Consider the following 23,012-nt stretch of genomic DNA (forward strand, 5'->3'; position numbering starts at 1 on the left):
CATTACACGTTGTACAGGACATCAGTACGGATGGCCCTGCTGAATCCCATGACAACAAGTTGGAGATGTGTGTTAAATTGGAAGCGGTAGAGAGGACAAGTGGCATTTTCCATCTTCTAGGTAACTGTGATGCAACTATTGCCAAGCAACAATGTAGAGGAGAGCAGTGTTTGCTAAACGTAATGCTTCACCCAGCACTTCTACAAGCGCGGGGTAGTGGTCCGGACATCAAGGTGATAGCAACACACAAATACATTTATGTGAACCGGTATGCAAACATCGAAACAACAATAGCACTGTCATATCAAAATCAAATGAGTGTTCACACAGGGTTCTTATATAAGTACTTTACACTGTAGTTAAACACAGACAAGTGGTCAGAAACACTAAGCAGATCCCCCCCCTGTAAAGCAAGTACACATCAAACGTATGTATATGTGCATATGACTCTCGGCATCCATGACAGGTAGGCAGGAAGAAGCACAAGCATGAATGTAGAAATTCAAAAGGATTACTTGCAGAACATCGTTTAAGGCACCGAATGTTGTCCTAACCGCATCTAGACCAACGCTATAAAGGCCTAGGGGGTAGAACCAAGAAAAGCCTATTAAGGGTCCTTTTGTCCATTTTTTTTTTTTTGTGGTAGTGAGAGTGCACAGACAGTTGTGGCTTGAAGCAGTGAATGTCTTCACTAGATGAATCACTGCTTAATATAGCGCTTTTCACAGGTGGCCCAAGGAGCTCAAAGATGTCGAGTTGGATTGCAGGCAGTAGTGGTCTCACTTGTAGCAGCAGGATTGGTCACAAGGTGACTCAAAATGAGATCAAATAAACGGGCAATTCAGTTTTGATGGCTTGATGCAGTAAATTGGTCGGAAATGTGCAGAACCAGCTGTGAATGGTATCCATGTCACGGCTCGACTATGACAAAGCACAGCTCAAAACATGGGCAGTAGGAAAATCGGTTATTCGATGTGGGCTTGGTTGTCCCAATGTAGCTCGAGTTGGAAAACACTGTGTTCTAGACCTGGCAGTGCCCTTAGGCTTGAACATGGTCCTTTCACCAGGCACAGGGAAGCAAATAACAACTTGCACAGCACTGCTCTTCCAAATCCAGGGAAGCATTAGTGAGGGTTTTGTAGTGTCTTTGCCACAGGCCAGGGAAGGGGCTTCCTGAGTACCAGACATATTCAGTATGAGGCAAGCTTATCTTCCAGCAGTCAATCCAGCGACTTTATTTCGAAAATGTTAATTTCATAAAAGTACAGAATAAACATACAAAAGGTATAAAAGGTATAACACATCTAATGAATACATTGTTTTTGAAAGTTTTGATGTTCTCAAATATAGAGCATTTTCAATAAAACCATACACTGGCACATTTTTACATTTTTGCCTCACCCAGTATACAAACGTAATACGTTCTAAACATGGGTAAAATAAAACATTCTTCTAGGTGACTTTAAGATTGGACAAAAGAATAAAAAGGGAGATAAATCTTTCACCATTATTCCATTACATTATGGTCTGTATCTTATTAATTAGCCAATTTGCCACCACCGAAGCTGGAGATTGGCGGTTTACTCTAAGAGTACATAGAATACCCCTCTTACGTGTGCTCATAACCAGCTGGTATAATTATCCAAACTCAACTGTGGGTTATGCTCCAGGAAATATCGCACTGTGTGTTTCCTTAACTTTAGTCTTCACTATATTAGTTATTTCTCTGGATAAAGGCAGTTTTGAGATTTAAGATAACAACTGCCCTTTTATCAAAGTGATTCGTGAGAGCATTACTAAATCCCGTTGAGGATAGAACCAGATTTTTAAACCTCAGCCATGGGCTGGACCCACCCACGTCTGAACTCATCAGATCTTTTATGATCCAATGTGAAAGATACTGATCAGCTTCCCTAGCACGCCACAGTCTTATCCACAATAACAATGCTTTCAGATTTAGAGTATAAGACATATAATCCCAACTAGCTTCCAAACACAAAAGATATATAGGAGCCCCTATCGATACTCCAAAAAGACCATGCAGGAAATAATTCCCTTTTGGTTGGAGTGGGGTTGAGAGAGAGTAGCCACACACGTCAGCCCACTAACTAGCAGTTGGCACAGCTTTAGCATTAAAAATAGGGTGAATATTCTGCAAAGGGCAGCCGTCCAAAATCGTATTCAAATGCAAAACTGCCCCATTCACTTGAACCAATTTTTTAGTACAATTGGAAACCTGAATGCCCAAATTCATTTCTTAATAATAGTCCCCAAATAAGAACATTCCTTCACCTATTCCAAACTTCTGCTGCCTGACAAAATCAGTGTCAATTTACACTTATGGCAACCCACACATTACTTTAGATTTTGCAGTGTTAAGACTTAAATAATGGGCTTCCATAAAATACTCAAAACCAGAAACCAACATTTGCAGTGCTTCAGGTGTCCGGATAAGTAATACTATGTCATCTGCATAACCCAGAGCAGGAATTATTCTGCCTGCACACAATGGCATATCTGGTGCTATAGCATGAAGATCACTAAATAAATAATTAATATGTAAGTTAAACAGCAAAGGAGCCAGGATGCAGCCCTGGCTGACATTTTGTGTAGATTTTAAAGCTGGTCGTCAACTCACTGGTCTAAGATATACAGACCCTAGCAATCAGATATTCATGTAGGGAAGCCAAGATGGCGAGAAGGGGTTTTGGAAGACCTCTGCTCCCCAAAAACTACCAAAGCTTCCCAGATTGACATTGCTGAAAACTGATTTACCGGAGAGCCATAACCCAATACGTATTTATCCAAAATCAGCTGTAGAATTCTAATTTCCAACACTAGCATTATTGAAAGTCATAATTCTATTTAAGACACAGGTAAGAGTATGCTTTCTCTCAATTGTACTTCTCGAGCAGCATAAAACCAATCAATAATATATACACATCAAAGATAAGAAACTTCAACTCCCATTAACTTTGAGTCTTCGGTAGTCCATATATTATTGTTTGTTCATTAAACACATGGGGCCTCATTAGGACCCAGGCGGTAAGGGGTTTACGGCGGCGTAAACAGCGCCGACCCTTACCGCCTGATTCCGAGGTCTCTTAGCGCCATGGAGGTTTTAACACCTGCTTTTAGCAGGTGTTAAAATCCATGGCGCTAAGGGACCTTGTTGTTAATTACGCCACCGTAATTTACGGTGGCGTAATTAACGCCTTCCCCACTCCCATTATGCCCTATGGGGCAAAAATGGGAATGGGGAAGGGTAAATGGGTTAATGGGGACTTACCGCCCCACTCACCTCGGAATGGGGTGGTAAGTCCGCCAACCACCATGGCGTAAATGTAGTTTACGCCATGGTGGTAAAGGTACAACCCAGGCGGTAACTTACCGCCTGGGTCGTAATGAGGCCCATGATGTCCCATACCAATCATCTCACTACAAGTCCCATAAACACTGCCACCATCTTGACATTATCCTTTTTCTTTCGCTGATCCTTCATATAACGTTTGACTTCCAACCGGTAGATGCGAACTAGAAAATTAAAGTCCAGTCAACTCCTCAGGACCCAGCAGGCTTGTTGTCGATGTTGGTACCTAAAACATAGAACAAATCTCAGGATTCTGCTGCAGATGGGTGGGAATCGTGACTTATCATCAATAATGTACATTACAGTGTCATGAACATCATTAACAATTTCCAATTATTAACATTCATTAATATTCACAATTGATGGTGTGCAATAATCCTTCACCTCCATGTCTTTATTAGAATTATGACTTTCTTTAACACTAGTATTGAAAATCTGAATTCTATGTCAAGACCCACAGGGTCGGATTATGCTTGTTTAAAGCTTACCTACCAATTACATTGCCATTTTTACAATCAGCTTAAAATAAAATGTCTTAAATGTCGGTTCATTCGACCAATCCACTGCCTTCATAATATCTTCCAATCTCGTTACTATGTTATAAGCCTTAGAAGCCATTGCTTCTCCCACCGGATACACGCCATAGCATTCCATATTGATGCCTTCTTGGAGCAATACCCATCTCACCCAGGGTTGTCAGGGTCACTGCTCTGAAGGGTCTCGGTAATGCAATGAGCAATTGAGACATCCCTGAGGGTCGCAGTTCCTTTGTCATGTCTTCGTATGCTGTTAAGCATCGAGCTGGGCACAATATAAGTTGTTCCGGCAATGAGTCATAAGACACTGTTCTCAAAATGATCTTTCTTTGCTTCATGATATAGAAAGTTAATCCGGATGGAGATATCGATTTTCTGTTAACTTCCAATGCTCTCACATCAGAAACTCTTGTGCACGATAAAAGGCATAGCAGCATTGACACTTTAGCAGTCAACGTTTTTCTGGATATTGTCAGGCCATGATATGAAAGGTTTCAAAACTCTATTCACATCCAACACCTGTGAATACCTCACCTTTGGAGGTTTGAGCAGTTCTATTCTTCTCGAAAATCTGTGTATTAAAGCGTGTTGTCTGACTGCTTACCCTTTTACATGGGGATGACCTGCCGATATTGCTGAGTGAGCCATATTAATCCTTTAAGTGCCATGGGTAATTCCCCCCAGTCCCAAGGCCTTATTTGTTGAAACACACCGCCAAGAACACATGGCCTACCGTCCCGCATGCCCACAGGTGTCCCGATGAAAATGCTACCTCACATGTGTGGGTGCACCTACCTGGGCACCAAGGGGAAAACCTAAAAGACCCCTACCCCCAAGTGTGTTCTGACAGCTGAATTTCACACTTTTCCCAGACGGACACACCATACAAATATGGGCCTCGGGTGTCCAAGCCACCAAGGAAAACAGGGAACCCCATGCATTTCCGAAAAGAGGACACCATTGGGAATCTGCAACGGTCTGACTTGTGCAAATCAGCCCAGAATGTATTACCCAGAAACCCCAGCAAAGTCCGAAATCTGGCAAAAATAACACATTTTCCGCACATTTCACTCAGCTCACCCACCGAAACATGCCGCCAACAACAATGGCCTACCCTCCTGCAATCCCACAGGTGTCCCAATGAAAATGGTACCTCACATGTGTGGGTGCACCTACCTGGGCCCCAAGGGGAAAGCCTAAAAACCCCTACCCCCAAGTCTGTACTGACAGCTGAATTTCACACTTTTTCCAGACGGGGTCACCATACAGATATGGGCCTCGCGTGTCCAAGCCACCAAGGAAAACAGGGAACCCCATGCATTTCCGAAAAGAGGACACCCCTGGGAATCCGCAAAGGTCTGAATTGCACAAATCGGCTAAGAATTTATTACCCAGAAACCCTGGCAAAGTCCGAAATCTGGCAAAAAAAACGCATTTTCCGCACTCAGCTCACCCACCGAAACACACCGCCAACAACACATGGCCTACAGTCCCGCTTTCCCACACGTGTCCCGATGAAAACCCTGACAAAGTGAAAATTGTGTTTTTTCCCCACCAAATATCACACTTTACGACACCCTACGCCCAAATCTGTAGGTTGCCCACATGAACAAAATGTGCTGTGTCGAAAGGCTTGGGGTTACCAGTGGATTACCCTTTTCCTTTTGCCCCCGGTAGGTGCAACCACAGATGTGAGGTACCGTTTCCGTCCGGACACCTGGGGGAATGCGGGAAGGTATGACATCTGTTGTTGGCAATGTGTTTCATTGCTGCCATGGGGAGCAATTTGTGGCCTGCCCCTGCAATTGTCTCCGAGCCCACCAACATATCTGGCCAGACGGCCCATTCCCACCCACACCACCAACAATCCAGCCCCATTCTCACCCACACCACTGACAGTGGGCCCTAACCATAGAATAATAAAAAACAGTACTCACATAACATTGCAGCTGCTCGTGTAGAAAAAGCTGTACACAAAACAAAAAACATGTGTTACCTACGGTCACTTGGTAGCCCGACTCCCCTTAGCCCAAAGGGGCACATTGGTGTGCCCATCTTGCCCCGGGGTGCCCAAACCTTACTACCCCACCCACTGGGGGGCCTGTCCCGCATTTAAACTCTGAAGAGACTGGTAATTCACTCAACCAGGTTTCTTGGAGGCAAGCGAGATGAATGTCTTTCTGCCAGTTGTTGTTAAGTAAATGAGAGAAACCTCGCATATTCCATGATGCAAATATGCAGACTTGGTCCACTGCATTTGTCTGACGTTAACTTCTAGGTTTCTCGTTCAGTGATTTGGTGAGCCAGTTCCAGTCACCTTTTTGTTCTTTAAGAACAGGGCTGCTTGACAATACGATCTCAGTATTTTCTACGGTTCTGTGACCGTTTAGGGTGATACTGATTTTGTCCATTGGACTGGATCGTGGATCTAATTGGGTCTCGACAAAGGAAACCTTGTAGGATCCTGTCCTTGAAGGTCCATTTTGATGTAAGAGATCAGTTGGCGGAATATGTACAGAGGGTGGTCAATCGACTAGGGAGTTTGGCGGGTTCTTCATAGATGTAAGGGATTGAATACCGTGAGTTGTTAGAACAGGTGTAGTAACTGGCGTGTTCTCCTTCATATTTTTGATAACGGCATCCATTATTTTATAAATATCAAAACCCAGTGACAATAGGGCGTCTCCTGCTTCAAGGAAGGTACCTGCAATTATGTTTGACACTACGTGCAGTATCACCTTGTCATTGTGGTTTTCGTCAGGGAACTAAACAAATTTTATATCCCGAGAGCCCAGTGCTCATAGGCGTGGGATGTGATGTAATAGTATTATTACATTGGTACGGTTCAAAATCAACTTGTCACGTGAGTCTAGTCTCTCCAACTTGAGTTTATCCACCAAAATGTAATCTAAGTGTCCATCTGCATCATGCGCTTTATGTACTGTTGGCAGCTTACCAACTGTTTTCATTGGTTGTCTTTCCGGATTCCGTGCGGTTAATGATGTTGTTGACACATTTGTAATGTTTGGAAGGTCCCCCGCCAATTCCAGAGTGGCGGCATCCGGAGGCGATCGCATGGGCTTCAAGATGCCAAGATGATTCCTTTGCGAACTAGCTGCTATCTCCTCTCCTTTTTCCTCTAACGTATTAAATACAGGGCTCATGGGTGCAAGATCACTTATTGGCGGGTCAGCGGATTTTCGAAATTATTGAACAGGTTCTACCACTGTTAAAAGCTTCAATCCTGCTTTGTAGGTCTCCTGTAGCGTGGGGCAGACCCATCTTGGAGCTCCAGATATTTTACAAATCTGGACACTTGTTTTAGGCACTTGATAATACATGATGTCTTTGATATACCAGATATTTAATTAATTTGTACACTCGAGGTAGGACCCAGATTGCTATAGGTCCACAATAGCGCAAAATGAACCCTACAGTAGCGCTTAGTTATTGACGCATATGATTTCCATATGTTTCCCTCACGGGTTATGTGATGCATTTGAAGCTAATTATGCATTGAAGTCCATTTTTAAGTTTTGATTTCACCATGTGTCTCTGTTTATAATGCTGAATTTTGTTGTATGTAAGACTTCATAAATGTTTTTCTGTTTTTGTCTCAATACAAACAATGTATATTCACAATCCCTGATGTGTATGAGTTTCTTTTTCCTTTCTGGACTATTTCCATGGGCTATTTACTTAGGGATTCAGCCCATTACTATCATTGCAAATGGTTCCCCAATAGAATTCATATGTGTTGTTTCATTTAATTACAACAATTGGTGCAAACCTTCAGAGTAGCAGTTCTACCTTCTTTTGGTTTTTCATCTTGGAGCACACACTTGAGCTGACTCGAGGGGTTGCTGAGGAAACCTCACTCTGCGCCGCAGGTAAATCAGGTACTTATGTGTTGTCACTTCCTGCTGACTGAGATGCAGGCATCACACTTTCTTCATGGTAGGAGTCATCATACACAGACAGCTCCAAAAGGTCGTCTGGGAGAGCCTGTGTGACGTCATCAATGTGAATCACTACATCTTCAAGTGGAGCAGCAGGTGGAGTGGTTAAAGTGTTATTGATTACGTTAGTTGGTAAGTGAGGTCGTGGAAGCATGTTATTAGCTTTCACTACAATTTGTATCACATTGATATTTCTCAGAAGTTTTCGGGCACCTCTTAGTTGATTCTTCTTCCACCTGGGAAGTTTTTTTGTATTCTTTATTTGCGGCAGTTGTTGGTTCTTCTGATTCATGATTTTCTGAGGGATGGAAACTCCACCACTGAAGATTGGAAAGACACCTGTTGTCTTTACTAGGTCAATAGCAGCGACTTTAATGGCGCTAACTGAATCGGCAGCAGGCGTTCGAAGTACAGAGCTACCCGCAACTTGATCATTGAGCCGTGCCATATTGGCAGAGCTTCTTGATTGCTGAAACGCTGTATTGAACGAAATTTCTGCAGCGTTTTCCATTGTGTCATTATCAGAGGCTTGATCACATTTGGATGTGGATGGTAAAAGGTCATCAATCAAGCTGCCCTTTTCTACTCCCCTCTCAGACTCTGAAGACCTTGGAGTCACATTTATTAAAGCTGCGGGGATGTTGACCGTGGGGCCTCTGTATTCTACTGGAGGGGCTAGCAATTGTTTTGAGGCAACAGCTTCCAAGCACAATGCCAGAATTGGCAGCTGGGGCTGTGCATTTGAAAGCGTAGTTGGCTCACTTGGTATGGTACACAAGACCTTTAAATGATTGGGTTGGAAATCCACTACTGCATCTGAGTGATTCTTCCTGAAGAGGGCCAGTGCCTATTTTGCCACTTCCGCAAATACTTTTTTTGTCAATGGTGTCATTGCGTTTTTGTTCATTTGCTGAGGAGAGGACTGCCAGCTGTTTTTGGGTCACCTCGTCTTGTTTGTTGTTGTGCGAGTTGTGCAACTCCTATAAATGCAGCAATTTTGAGTTCATTAGGGCTACTAAGGTCGTTAAATCTTTTGTGCTTTCATTGATAGCCTCATAAAGTTTGGTGCAAGGCACCAAAGAAATAGCCATTGAAGAAATGATTGTCGCTTGCAATTCATTCATAGGCATATGGACACATGAGGTCACTTGGTCCCCTGTGATTTTTCATCCCTCTTCGTTGGGTCGTGTAATCCGGCCGGTAGCAGGGTTAGCCCTCCAAACCTTAGGAAATGGTCGATCAACAAAAGAGGAGTCCGAGGTTGAAGTTCCTTCCGTAGTAGAGTCCGCACTAGGCTGATGGTGCGATTTTTTACTGAGTAATGGCAGGATTGGTGCTTGGAGCTGGAATTGATGCAGAATCTTTTATGAGATCCCAGCAAGTTTTCAGGTGACATCTGGGTTGATTCAGCTGTAGACGAAGCTTCTGCCATTCTGGCACGTTTATAATTGACAGACCACCAGATGTCTTTATTAGCATGAGTAAGTTTGTTGCAGTTTCTTTTCAGGGACGTTTTTGCAGGAGAAGGATATAATCCTGAGGTTGCTTTAATGAACGGTCTTTGTTTATGACAAGAAGATTTTGTAAAACATTAGTTACAACTTCTAATGAATTTCTCCTGTCAGGACAGACCTCTCCTGACATTCGGTCCTCCTGAAAAGGACCAGTAGATGGCGCAGCTAAGCTGCCATTGACTGATAAAAGTGCACTGTCAATAGAGGGTGTACGATGGATCAATGGTGGCCCTACATTAAACACTTTGCCTTGTAAGTATAGCTCTGTAAGGTTTTCCCGCATGGACGTAGCCTGAGCTGATGCCGACAAGATTTCCTTATGTGCAGTACGCACGTCTGGTTTGCGAGAAATTTTGTCAGAGTCTGTAGCCGTACTGCTGTCTGAACAACTGAGGTCGAACTGGTTAAGTGGGACCTTATTTTGAGACAAGTTAACCTCGGAGGCAGCAGGGTGTGGTCTCAACAGAGCATGTCCCACATCAAGCTCGTCGTCAGCCCTGTGTGAAGGAGCCACATCAGAGCCCCGCCCCTCCACATCAGCCGCATCACAGACCGGTGGCAGCAGCGAGAGAAGCAGTGGAGGAGGAGGAGGAGGCGGAGGCAGCTGCCTGCCGCGCCAAGTCATGCAGAGGCCAAACGCCCACGCCCACAAGCGGGCCCCCAACACCGCCAAGTGAAGGTGCAGCAGCAGTGCCCCCTTGCCACGGAGGGCCGCCCCTCCAGCGCCATCGATGCCGCCAAGGTAAATCTGTTAGCAAGGTGGTCCGAGGGAGGAGCGACTTCAGCTTTAGTAACAGGCATGGTACGCGGCTGTGGAGGGTTGATTGGCAACATAACTCCACATAGGGTGGGATCCAAAGGAGTACTACTTGATGCTTTTAAGTCATTTCCAGCATCTAAGTCATTTGCAATGTTTATCGCAGCAACTTCTATCTCGGAATCATCCTGATCTTCCGGGTTATGCGAGACCTCAATAACAGACGCACACGAAAAGTATCGACTTACTTGATTCTGTCTGGAGTGCTTCATACTGCGTTCATCGGGCCTGGCGGACGGTTTTGTTTGGGCTCTAGACTGCGGTGATGCCATTACCACCAGCACCGGCTCAGCTAGCACAGTAGACATCATACGAGATTAGCATGCAAAGGTGAGGCGATTTCTTCACTGTCACTAAAGAGCCAAACAGTGACAGCCTGCCCTTTCTCCTCAGGGCTTACACCGCAAGGGTGCGGGAGGTGGCCATTTATGGTCAGCTGACCCACAAACTCCTTAAAGGCACACGCACCTCCAGGTACCTCCAACAGGAGCAAAGAGTGTAAAAGGCAGGTTGCAATAGTCTCCACTCCTCAATAGTCTCCACTCGCCACAGCCAAACAGTGTCAGCTCGCCCTTTCTCCTTAGGGCTTACCTTTAGCGGGGGCTGAAGGGCACCCTACACCACTGGGAAATTTTCTAATGTGAAGGGGGGTGCACCTCTCCACCCCCACCCCAATTGGAGGGGCGGCGCATCTCAAGTAGCCCTCCCTGGGGGCAGATAAGGGGGGCTGTTCTGCACTCCACCCTGGGCTCAGGGGTCCCTTCCTAGGAGCAGATATGTGGTCCCAGGGAGGGCTGCATGACATGGCACCCACTCCATTGCGGGTGGGGTGGGGGGTCAATCCCCCATCCCATTAGAAAATTCCCTGTCCCTTTGGGGTGCCCCACAGCCCCCCTGAAATGTGTTCCACCATTTTCCCTTTTGTCCTTTGGTAACCCAACTCCCCTTGGCGCAGAGGGGCACATTGGTATGCCAATCTGGCCCGGGGGTGCCCAAACCTTACTGCCCCACCCTCTGGGGGGCCTGTCCCACAATCTTTGGGGGCCCTCTCCCCCCTCACCCCAAATGGATGGCGGGGGCACCTCATGCAGGACTCCCTGGGCCTCCTACAAATGGCTGCCTGAGGTACACCCCCCTCCATTTGGGGTGGGGGGGAGAGGGCCCCCAAAAACTGTGGGAAAGGCCCCCCAGAGGGTGGGGCAGGAAGGTTTGGGCACCACAGGGCCAGATTGGCACACCAATGTGCCCTTCTGCGCCAAGTCACGTTTAGTAAACAAAGAAAATAATTCAAAATGGCAGGCTGCCCTTTAGCGGTGGCAGAGGGTCACCGTACAGTGACAGGTCATTTTCTAATGTACTGGGGATACACCACACCAAATACAGGAGGGGGGCATCTCAGTCAACCCTCCCTGGGGGCAGATAAACAGGGGGGTTCTCATGCAGCCCTCCCTGGGGTTAAATGCTCCTTCCTAAGAGCAGATAGCTGCCCTCAGGGAGGGCTGCATGACATGACCCCAAGTCCATTTTGGGTGGAAGGGGGCAACCCCTTACCATAAAGAGAATCCCTCTTCCCATGCTTCATTTTATGTATTTTTTTGGGGGGGGGGGTTTGCCCCCCACCCCTGGGGGCAGATGGTCACTCATCCGCCCCCATGCGTTGGGGCCACAGGGGGAAGCGGGCCACTTACCTAGTAAGCAGCCCCCCACATCACAAACGGATCCTTGTTGATCCAGTGACATTGCTGCCCACGGATCGAGCGCCCTGCGCCCGATCCATGACCAACAATCGTACACAATGGGTGTCGTTTGGAAGGGGAGAATCTCACCTTTCCAACGATACATGCCTCGATCTCTGGCTTGAAATACAGCTGGAGATCGAGGCAGAGGGAGAAGGGGACTCACCTTCTCTCTTCACTGCGGCAGCCAAAAATGGCTGCCGCAGTGAATTTACTTTCAGTTTCACGCCGGCATGCATTACGCACGCCACTGTGAAATTGAAGGTAATCCAGCCCCCTGGCAGTGAGGGGGGACCTCCCCCTTATATACCCCCGGGGTTGGAGTGCTCAAAAGGGCGAGCTATCTCATCCTTGGCACTGCAGATGTAATTTCAAGGACGAGATAGCTCGTCCTTGGCACTGAAGGAGTTAAAGGTCCTGTAAGCCTTGCCTTGAGCCACCATCTCTGCTAGGAAATTTGCTACATGAACCACATCTGTTCCAGAGGGATGCACATTCTTCTTCACACCAGCTATGCCAATTTGTCCACGCTGATCCATATGCCTTTCTGGTCCCTGGTGCCCAGGACTCTTTAATAATACATTCAGCCTCACCGGATAGTCCCGACCCAGCCCAGGAACCCCTGAAATTGGCCGTGCAATTAGACTGATGCTGCCCAATCTCACCAGAGGATGGCTGCCTCCCTTGGGGTCCGGCACAATCATTTCGCTCCTTGGAAGAGCTTTCGGGCTGTCATGCGACATTTCCAGAAGATTGGGGAACCAAGCTTGGCCCCTCCAATCCAGATTTATTAGAATCAGAGAAACCTGCTGTCTCCTCACTTGGGCCAATGTCCTTGCTAGCTTAAAAAATTGTGTAAATGCATACTCTGTGTTCGGACCCCAAGTCTGGAGAAATGCATCTGTCACTTCTGCCTCAGGGTCTGGCCTCCAACTGAAGAACCAAGGTAGTTGCTTGTTCAACATCGATGCATACGGGTCGGTCTAACATGGACCCCATCATGCCATCAGCTCCTGGAATACTTTCTCATTCAGCTTCCAATCGTTTGCATCCCTGAGGAACCTGGAGTTCCAGTCAGCTACCTCATTCAGTTGACCTGGCAGATATTGTACCATCACTGACACCTTCCTCTGTAGGCATAAGTGCCAACATTCTTTTGCAAGCTCTGCCAACATTCTGGATCTTGTGCCACCCAGTCTGTTTATGTATCTGACTGCGGACATGTTGTCCATCTTGAAGAGTACACAACATTATACCCTCTCATGTGTCCAACATCTCACTACGAAAGAGCCCGCCAGCAATTCTAGGCAGTTGATTTGTAAATCTAATCCTTTCCTGACCACCTACCTCCTGTTGACAGATATCTGCATCAGGCCCCTCAGCCCAATATGCGGTATCAGACTCTATTATTAGGTCCAGCGATTAGCCAAATATTTCTCTCTCATTCCGGGGATCCATATGTTGTAGCCACCACTCCAGTTCCTCTCTCGCTTCATACTATAGAGGAACCCTCTGTTCATAAGATAAGCCTCGCCTGAGATGTTGACTCTTCAATCTCTGAAGGGCTCCTTATTCGAGTGGTCCTGAGAAACTAGCTTGGATTGATGACGCCAGGCACCTCACGAGTGTCCCGTAAAAACATCTGCTATTTTGGAATTTTGTCAGAGAATTCCTGGTCGTTTTTTTAAGTTGATTACTTTTCTCAGAGGTAGACTTAGCGTTCCCTGTGACGTATTTACCATAAAGCCAGAAAGTCCATGGCTTGTGCCGGTTGCAGGAGGGACTTATCCCAGTTCACAAAAAATCCTAACTGTAATAGCAGATCTATTGTGGTGTTCACCTGTTATTTGATCAAATCCTTGCCCTGACACATTATGCATAAGTCGTCCAGTTATATGATCACACGTATCGCTTGCTCTCTCAGGAACGTCACCACTGGTTTACCAGCTTGGACAAACACCACTGCGCTGATACCAAGACCGAAGGGTAGACATGTGAACTCCCATATCTTCCCCTTCCAGTGGAATCTTAGGTATCTACATTGATATGTTGTATTGGGCACTGTTAAGTAGGCATCCCTGAGATCTATCCTGAAGTCAGGTCCCTTGGTGTAAGATGACCCTCAGGTGGCATATACCCCCCATTTTGAAGTGCCTGTAAATAAAGAAGCAGTTCAACTCTCTCATATTGATAACTGGCCTCAGTTTGTGTCTCCCCTTCACTAGAAGCATATCGCTTCTGAATCTTCCTGAGAAATCTGTCACCTGCACAATGGCAGCCTTTAGTTCCAGTGCTTTTATTTCTGTGTCTAGTAGTATATTGTCTGCTACACTTTGCTCTAACGGCTTGGCCACTTCTCTCGTACTAGTAGGGCATACAAATCTATGTGGAAACCTAGGAGAGTATCTAGCACCCAAGCATCTGTGGATATGTGACACCAGTTCTTTAAGCATTGTGCATGCCTCCCGCCTATTGCAGGAATCTCTTCCTTCAACATTCATGCCTGATAGTCTGCTCTCACTTGAGTTGTGTTGTTGCCACTCTGCATGTCTCCATCCACTTCCTCTGCCTCTTCCGCTTGAGGGGAAGAACGGGTTGGTCTTGCAGTCATCTGGTTCTTTCCAATGTTTCCTGACTCTGACGGACCTGCAGTATGCATAGTGGGTGGCACAGTGGCCCCTGCCTCTGCGAACGCCCCAAAAAATGTGTTTTCTAAATACCCTCTTTAGGCATGCTTGTGCCTTAACTACAGCTGCTTAGGGGTTGGAAAACTTTGCAAGTTCCTTTATGAAAGAGTTGCCGAACAGCTTGCCCTTAGCTGCTGCTACTGCCTCTTAAGTGGTCAGTTGATGAGGTTCGGGTCAATTTTTACTTGAATGGATCGCCAACTTTCTGCAGTGATTGCACTGTTGGCATTACCCAACACGCAGATGGGTCTCTGAGCCCACCTGGTCAAAATCATAGGATCAATGGTCTCATTCTTTTCTTTTGCCTCCTCTGACATCTGTAGTATGTTTGTAAGTGGAGCTACTACATCCAACATTTTGTCCTGGCCTGACAATTCTTTACATCCTTGACGTATCTACTCATGAATGTGACCATCCAGTCATTAATTTCTGGGCTCTCTGCAATCCTGTCTGGGAGATGTGGCCTAGGGCACTCAGCCCTGAGCTTATTTCTAGCCTCTTTTGCTAGAGCCGTCCTAAAGCATTTTCTCAGGTATGCCGCAATCTTTGTCTGCGGTTCCCATCATGGGTGTATGAATCAGGGTCAAAGTCGTCCCTGCCTTCCTTTTCCATCTCTGTGTTTTTCCTTTTCTTAGGAGCATTTTTGTGCCCCTCTTCACTGAAGGAGGATATCACCCCACTTCCTCTTCTGAGGAATTGCTTTTCCAGTATTTATCCTCATGCTCCTCTCAACTCTCTGAGGATATATCCTGCCACTTGTGTCCTTTCTTACCAAACCCTACTGACTTTCTTTTCCACTTATGTGGCAAGCTTGGGGGGTCCTGGCCTCTGCAACCTTACATGCTTTTCTTATTCCTCCTTTCTCTCTCCCTGGCTCACTTGCTCCCTTGAGCTCCTCCATGCCCTGTGAAAATCTGAGCCAGGCCTCCCTAAGGGACAATTGGTGGAATCCATGACCCAGACTAGCTCCTAGAGCCTTTTGAATGACCTGTCCCTTACTGGGGTGAGCACTTTTCTGGCTAACATGATCCTTTCCTTCATCACTGGAGCTGCTAATTTTGCTCAGTGATTACTGGGAGACTATTTCTTTATATAAACAGGATTTTTTGGGCCTGGTTCTGTCAGGTTATTATTATTACTGCTGTGCAGTATCTTTTCTCAGTTGTCAAATTGATGAATCTTCATCGAACAGTTTTTACTGGGGACTGTGCCGGTCAATATATATATTTTTCATAACGTACAGCTCAGCAGGTGGTGCTGTATCTCTTACGAGCTACTGACAGCCTCTCTGATTCGATTTACACACAATCCTTGTGTCTTGCCAGCTTTGCTGTATTAATATAGATACACAAGTACCACGTGATAGAAAACAAAATCCTTCTGACTCTGGATTCCTAATATATGATCCCTCTACACTTCGAGGCTGAACTGCCTGCTCATGCACTCATGGGCGGTCATGAAAGTAAGAGAAGAAGCACCAGAACTGCACAAGTCCTGTTGTGCTTCCCTCCTGTTCCGTGCTCACAATGCCCCTACTTGCCGGCCTGCACAGTCGCGGTTGCCGGAGCACCAGCCCCACTGCAACCACACCAAAACAATAATTCCTTTGAAGATAAGCTCTGCCAACACCTAGCTAGCACTGCACTCCCAATGAATGGTGCTGTAATTATAAAACTATAATATACAATGATACCAACATTGAGTGAGACTCACAAACATCTTAAGCGGCCAAATAAAAGTATTAAATCGGAAAGGCAGAATACAATCATAGCAAGTGGGTCTTTTGTGTTCACACAAACAAGTAAGATCGAATACACTAACCCCGGCTCAACTAAAATGAATGAGGGAGATGTTAGGGATACATTGGGGGGGGGGTGGGAGACAGAAAAGTGGGGACTAAGTGGAATTGATTTTTTTCCCTTGCCCAATGTTACAAGTGATCGCATAAGGGCCCAGATGGAGTCCTTTCAGAAGGTGGACCTTGTTGAAGAGATTGTGCAGAAAAGCTTTCTAAGCGTCCACAAATTGCCTGTTAAACCCTCAGTCTTAAATATGGAGGACTCCATCCTCAACACACCTCAGTTGGATACGTCACTTCTAGCACCTGTGGTGTCTGCCGAACTGGATAGGAGGGTGAGACTCTCTATGGGCCCTTCAACTCCAGCAAGGGCTAGGGGTGGCGGTCTGGATAATGTTTATCTCCATTAATCCATTCTGGAAAGTAGGGAGAAGTTTGGAGACCACAGTAAGGGCCCCTTGTTGGACCTTTTTGGGGATGGCGGAACGGGAGCACATACGGTAACTGCAAACAAATGCTCGAGTCCGACTAACCCCGTCCAGCCAGGGCGAGGAGATTTTGAGGAAAAGATGCACAACCAGGATAGTAAAGAAACCGTGGTAGAGGACAACATGCTAGAAACTGAGTCATTCCCGGTATTAACCAGAATCTTGAACCTTTTAGACAAAGGTCATGAAAGGACTCATGGGGAAATTCAGGAATTAAGATGTATGATGGTTGAATGCATAGATAAACTGAGTAGATTGGAAGGTTTCGTACATGCCTTGAGCATGAGAGAAACTGCCCAATTTCCCCTTACGGAAAATATAAGGACTCTCAATCAAGGCTTCCAAACAGGGAACGAACTATGTACCCAGGAAGGAGATGTAACCTTGAAACATGGGAATGAACTAAAAAGACTGATACTAATTAACCAGGAAAAAATTAAAAAAATGGAAAATCAAAATGAAAATAAATGTGGAAAACTGGAAAATACCACTCTAAGTACCTCAGAGCAGCTGGTAGAGATCAAGCTGGATAGTCCATCGGTACTTGTGGAAGTGATGGAAAATGAGGAAGTTAAAATGCTGGATCAGGAGCAGATAGCTGGGGAAGACGCAACCCAGGATGACGTGACTCCTTTTGTGTATGTTATCACACGAAGAGAAAAGAAAATGCGGGCTAGGGCTCTCAAAAGAAGAGCCAAGAGTCAGAAGGGAGCGTACAAAACGGAAGCCAAAAAACTGAAAAATCAACCATCACCGAAGTTAAAAAACACCAATATAAATTTTAAAGACATATATAGTCTATCAGGAGAGGGAGGTCACCTAGACTTCACACAGTTAAACGAAGAAAGCAAAATAGCTCTGGAAGTGAAGGAAATGGTAGATAGACAGGGATCAACTAAGAAGGACGTTTCAGAAACTATAGAAGGTACCTCACCGGAGATAAGTGGTAAGGAATATGGTGAAGCCAAGAATACTCTTTCAGAAGCTATGAACCACAAGGGTAAAAGGGGGAATGGCAATCTTAAATGTAGATCAACAGAAACAAATACGAAAAATAACCCGAAGAAGATGAATGGAAGTAAATCAGAGGGAGAGAAAGAGGAAAGGGGTATCCAGCAATTTTTTGGTTTAAAAAACAAACCAAAGCCAATTACTGATAAGATGCAGGAAATTGTAGAGAAGGTACAAGAGGATTTAACTGTGCCCCAGGTTGGTGAAAGCCTCTTTAAATGCAGCAATCTAAGGCCGTGTGAGGAAGTAGAATCTGAGGGAGGGCCCCTGATTGAGGTGACTAATAGTAGTGTGCCATCTTTGACACCTAGTGAAGATATCATAATATTGGTTCAAGAGGCACTCATCAAATTATTTGACTTCCCCTCTAAGCACGGACACCCTCCTCTCCCTAGAGCAATGTTATCTGACGCAAAAGGGATTGAGGGAGAACAGCATAGGTTAATAATGATTGAGAAAGTAGATGGGAATGAAATAGAAAAAAAACAGATTGATCAGAGTTCTAATACTCATCCTATCATTAATGACCATGATATGAGGCAGAGTGTACATAACCAAGGGCCCGTCCCTCCTACCACACAGGAAAGTGGGAGGGTTTTGAGAGAGGAATGTAAGGATGGGGGGTTACTAATAAATAAACCCCGAATCGAGGGTATGAGCTTTGAAGAGAGGATACGGGAGATAGCCGAAATGTGGAATATAAAGCAGAATCTAGAACAAAATAGAGAACACAACCGAAATAGGGAATGGATGAGGGATAATGAGAGAGGAGAAAATAGGAAGTGGGAGACAGGTGGACATCAGAGGGCCGAGGGACATGATCCAATGCAATCTAGCGCCTGGCCAGATGATGAAAGTGATTGGAGGGAGCCGAAATTTGCTGATGACCCCAGTGTCATACTAAACTTTATGCTCACAATAGGAGGGCCTCCTTGCTTAAATAGAGGACGGATTCTGTCACTGTTTAATGAGATCCCCCGGCTATCTTCAATCACTTCTAACGACATTAAGCTTATTGATTATATTCATCCAACAAGATTTGACTGTGTCAGGATTGTATTCTACTCCAGGGATACATATGATCTTGCCCTTACGGAAGGAGTGGCTTTGCAACGTTTTGGGTACGATATAGTGAACTTTAGCCTAGGCGCATGGAAACAACTGAGGGGTGAGAGGGGAGCGCTCCCCAGAGAGATGCAGATGAGATATGACAGAGAAGGAGAAAGAGCCAAGAACGCTGAGATTCACCCAGATGAGGTGGCGGAGCTGAGATGGTTGGCATCAACTTTGAGGGAATCCATATCCAAGATCCAAGACTTGAAAGGCTCAACCTAGAGAAGGGTGATACTTACTCTTGCATCGTGGAATTCGAGGGGATCAGGTGCCTTATTGCATTCTTCTAATATATGTAGGGAACTCTTGTCTTATTCGTTCCTATGTATTCAAGAAACCTGGGCAGAAAACGCAATCGTTTTGGATGGTTTTACCATTTTTCAGGAACCTGCAACTAAGAAATCAATGGGGAGACCATCGGGTGGGCTATTAATCACGATTAAGAATAATATAGCCTTTACAACCCAAAAGGAGTTCCATATAAATAAAGGGTGTTTAGCAGTATTACTGAAAATTGATTGTAGGAGATCCTCCACGATCCTATTAATTATAAACATTTACTGGCAACCTGAATGTGATTTAAAGGCAAACATAGATGCAATTGATTCCGTAATACATGAGTGCCAGGCTATGAACAGGGATCTACATATGATCGTGGCTGGGGATTTCAATGCTGAAATATGCCTAGTTGAAGGAATAAATGATTGCAGGTTTGGTCGACTGATTGGAGAAAGAATCGACCAACGGAAATGTCACCAGGGGGACATAGGGGCCCTCTTCCTGGGTGGTTGGAGTCTGCAGGGGGTGAATGAACTGCTGGATGACTCAGCGGACAATTTTACATGGTCTAATGGAAGATGGTCATCTACCATAGATTATATTTTTGTCTGCACGCATACATTTGACCTTGTTCACGATTTCGGCCTGTTAGATACGAAGGAAAGTGATCATAGATTGCTTAAAATGTCTCTTGTGGTAGATATGGACAGGAGAGAGGTAGAAAAATGTGAAACTCAGGTTACAGTGAATGTCCAATCAAACAGAATTGCTTGGCATATTAATAACATAGAGAAGGTTAATATACTTTTCCAGGCTGAGTTTGATAATAATGTTTTTGCCGAGAAAAAAAAGATGTACTGTCAGGTTTCTTTTGAGAGTTATGTCGAATCGGTAATTCGAGGAAAGGCCGGAATAAAGGAAAAGGCCAAAAGTAACAAAAGACATAGACATATCTACTCTGTGGAAGTGAAATCACTCAAACAGAGTAGAAATAGCGAAATCCGAGTGTTCCGCAGATGCCATCCATTACCCTATACAGTTGCGGAAGCACGTGATTTCCACGCAATAAAAAATAAATGGAAAAATAAGTTACGATTTTTGCAGGCAAAGCTCTACCTGGGTGACGCAGAATCTATGTTGAGTGCGGTGTGCAATGTAAATACACGCAGATTTTGGTCCTTGATCAAAAATGATGAGCAGGAACAAATAAAGTCCCAAACCTCTTGTATAAATTCAAATATGTGGGAAGGGCATTTTTCGTGTATTTACTGCCCCCCCAGTGTGGCATGGGTTGTTCCGTCAGAGATCGAAAATGCCTCATGGAATATTTCGTTTAGTGTAAAAGAAATTGAAGATATCATTGTAAAGAGTTCACCCTCTAGGGCAACTGGACCAAATTTGCTCTCCAACCGGGTCCTGAAGAGAAACCAAATTTATGGGTCAAAATACTATTTCTTTTATACAAAGACATTGTTAAGATCCACCTTCTTCCAAACAGCTGGGGAATGTCCTATATTATACCGATTTATAAGAAAGGGGACAGGGCCCTACCCACTAGCTATAGACCTATTGCCCTGTTGGATGTGGACTCTAAAATCTTTGCCAGCCTCGTTCTAGAGCATATTCGGTGCTGGATGGACCAACATCAAATTTTATCGTCCATGCAGTTTGGTTTTAGAAAAAGTGTGGGTACCGATGCGGGTGGCCTGTTAATCAATGTTATGCAAAATGCAGCCTGGACCCCTGGAAATCTCCCCATATATTTAGCATCAATTGATCTTACATCCGCCTTTGATCTAGTGGACAGAACAATTTTGTGGAGCAAACTAGCTAATCTGGGGATGCCTGCCCCGCTTCTTTCAATTGTATATTTCATGCACCAAAACTCCAATGTAAAGGTTCGAATGAGCATGGAGGGAAATCTGTCTCAGGAAATCAAAGTAACTAATGGTCTCCGACAAGGATGCATATACGCACCGACATTATTCAATCTATATTTTTCTGATTTAGGAGCGTGTTTCAGTAAACTGGTTACAAACTCACCTAAAGTGGAGGGTGTTAAGGTAAAGTGGACCGCTTATGCTGATGATGTAACTCTGTACGATCATACACCCATTGGTCTGCAACGTTTGCTAACTGCTTTTAAAGAATACATTCTTATAAAAGCCCTTAAAATTAACTACTCTAAAACAGTGATATTATGTTTGACGCACAAGAAAAATCAAAAAATAACTGCATTGTTTCTTAATCAGGTGAAATTACCAACAAAGTCAGCAATTAGATATCTGGGCTATCCAGTGTTCGGAAACAAGAACAAGGTCAACTTCTGGGCTATACTGGAAGCAAAAATTGCCCCTATGAAAGCACAATTATGTAAAATCGACTCAAGTATGGACAATTCTCTCTATTGCCATGTGTTCGTTTGTACAAAAATAGACTAGTGCCTCAATTCTGCTATGGCCTGGAACTCGCACCTCGATGGTGCAGAAAGGAGGTGTCGAAGTACGAATCCAAAATTCTGAAATCCATGGTTAAGTGTTTGCCAAAGTGCGTACCATTGGCGGCAATAAGATATGAGTTTGGTTTACATTCAATTAGAAGTACCATTGAATGGCGTAGAATGGCACTAGTTAGGAAACTGTTAACCTGCAAAGACACCACCCTTTATGACATCATGGGTAGGGGTTTCAGGAGCGGTGCTCCTACTTCTAAGTACCTCAGGGACATGTTGGAAGAGGCAAATGAGCTTCTGGACAATCTGGGGGTCCTGTAGGGTATTTTGTGGAGATTTGGGGCCTGACGGTATTTTATTACCGCCGAAAAATAACTTAGCAATAATCACTCTTTGTATTCAGATTTGGCCATGTGCAACAATAATACAATGGACATGCATTATTTCAGCACCCAGACCTGCATATTTGGTATACGTGGTTGGTGGTATTTTGGTGAGCATAATTCCCTTGTTTTATTTGTGGCCCCAATGTCCAGAATCCCTTATCTTTGCTTAGATTTTTCGTGTGATCACTAGAGAGACCTCAGACCTACATTTTAGGAATACCACATTTTCCAGTGATAGTGTTGGTGTGCCACCATGGGTGAACTCACTGACTTATTTACGACAGAGAGCTATATATGGTAGTCTTGTGGTAATTTCCACTACCTTATATACGGTAGGGAGCTATGTTCAGAGAGTCTCTCTTCCCGTTGGCTCATGTACCTCCAACAAGCTATGCTACAGTCACTCACAATTATTCATACTGATTCTGACATGCACACATCTGTCTTAAAATGACCATTGCACTGTTTAAAAATCTCCCCACATCATCGGCATTGTAATGGTAAATAGTAAATACACCACCCGTCTGTTTTCAAATATTTTTCTGTATTATAAAAGTTGCATTTAAACACAATCTCACTCTTTACAGAAATAAATAAAATGGTACAGTAAAAGCATTGTCTATGACACACTGCAAAGAGAGTGGCGGAGAACAGAACTCAAATTGCAACATTAGCATTTGATTAAGGCATGCACAGGAATCCTACACTGACTGCATATTACCGTACACACTCAGCTCCCACACTTCTCATTACCTTATCTTTTTAGTTGTTCTCTTTGGCTGTTCTCTTTGTGAATGTGGCTCCCTTGGATTAACTCCAGCAAAAAGGAACGCTTGCCTTCTCAAACCGGGGTCATTGCCTGGAAT

Source organism: Ambystoma mexicanum, chromosome 5q (genome assembly GCF_040938575.1).
Source record: "Ambystoma mexicanum isolate Mex_15411 chromosome 5q, UKY_AmexF1_1, whole genome shotgun sequence".
In the NCBI taxonomy this organism is placed as follows: Eukaryota; Metazoa; Chordata; class Amphibia; order Caudata; family Ambystomatidae; genus Ambystoma; species Ambystoma mexicanum.